The sequence below is a fragment of the Montipora capricornis genome, chromosome 8 (assembly GCF_036669925.1).
Source record: "Montipora capricornis isolate CH-2021 chromosome 8, ASM3666992v2, whole genome shotgun sequence".
NCBI lineage: Eukaryota > Metazoa > Cnidaria > Anthozoa > Scleractinia > Acroporidae > Montipora > Montipora capricornis.
In genome coordinates this window covers 54,890,727-54,892,489 of record NC_090890.1, presented here as the reverse complement: position 1 = coordinate 54,892,489, position 1,763 = coordinate 54,890,727, and positions in this window count along the sequence as shown.

Here is a 1,763-nt window from a genome sequence, read left to right as displayed (position 1 = left end):
TAGCCTCAATCGCTTGATCGCACCGGATAGTCATGTCCCATAACAGCTTACAACGTCCGTTCCCACACATTCACTCTGGTTTATGTACATGTCATTTCTCACCCCTCTCAAAACTGTTTTTCATGCATAACTTCCAATGTACATACCTAGCAACATTGTCATGCCTTTTGTTATATTCCCTCTGAGCCAGTTTGCTACATTCGCTGACGATGTGACCAACACTTTCCCTCTTTTCAGAGCACAATCGATAAAAGGGTTAGTCCGCACTTTTATCGATGTTGTGCTCCCCTTTAAACTGTTCTGGTTGTCCGTGAACCTTCACCATTTCAAGCGGCTCATCACTGCTACTATTCACAAATCCGGGAGTGGGACAGCGGTACACGCAATGAACAGCTTATTCCTGCACGAGGAAACCGATGCAGCACTGCTGGTGGATGCGCCATCGCCTTCAACACATTAAACCGAGCCGCCGCCTTTATAACACCAGAGTTTTATGTCCAGCTAAATTTGTAATCAGTACCTACTAAGCACCAACATGACTATTTGAAGCGGGGATTAAACAGCTCATTTCCGCTGAGGGTACCACGCAAGGCATTACCTTAGCAATCTACGTGTATGCCCTCAGTCTTCAGCCGCTCATCTGTCGTCTAGAAGTAGTCAGTCAAGCCAAACAATGCTAGTTTGCAGATGATGCGACAAGGTGTGGGTTGCTACAGAATATCAGGGTGTGGCGGGATGAGCTAAAAATAGCTGGAATGGACTTAGGTTACTATCCTAATGCTGAAAAATGCCGGCTTGTTACGAATTCGAAGCCTGCTAGGAGCATCTTTGAAGAAACACCAATTAACATCACCACAGAAGGAAGGAAGCACCTGGGTTGGGCCCCAGGTCCTACATTGAGCAGTACTTGAGCGGTAAAGTAGAGGATGGGTAATGCAGGTAGCAAAATTAGCTGAGTTTGCTCTGTCGCAGCCCCAGCCTTGCTGACGCAGCATTCACTTTTGGATGAAATTAAACACCGCTGGACCACGTACTTTCTGAGAACTCTATGAAGAAGACTACTCGCACCTCTGGAGCACGCAATAGCCAATGCCCTAATAGCGTCCATTACAAGTCACAACTGTTCTCAAGCTGAACGTGAGCTGCTGGTGCTGCCAGTGAGAATGGGAGGCATGGGCCTAGGAAATCCGAGACAAGTGGCAGCCTTAGAATATGCAGCTTCAGCTAATATCTGTGGTCCGTTAACACAACAAATAGAATCACAGGCGCATGAGCTACCTGATGAAAATGAAATACACGCTGTGCAATGGGAGATGCGTAAAGTGAAGAGTCAGTATCTCAAGGAAAAACTGGATGAGGTGAAGGGCTCTATTTCTGGAAAAAAACTTTGAGAGCTGAGGACCTTGCCACTCAGAAAAGTGCTTCAGTTAGCTTACTGTTTTGCCAGTTAGAGATATGAATTTTGATTTAAACAAGAGTGAGCTTCGAGACGCTGTGAGACTCAAGTACCACTGGGAAGTTCTTGATACGCCCTCTGTTTGTGTTTGTGGGGACAGTTTCAATGTGGATCACGCTATGATATCAAAACGGGGTGGATTTATCATCCAACACTATAATGAACTGAGGGATCTGGAGGCGGAACGGCTTCGCATGGTGTGCAATGATGTTGAAATCGAACACAGGAGAAGAGTTGAATAGGGGAGCCAACACCACCCCTGATGCGCGGCTGGATATAGTTGCTCGGAAATTCTTGGAGGCAAAGG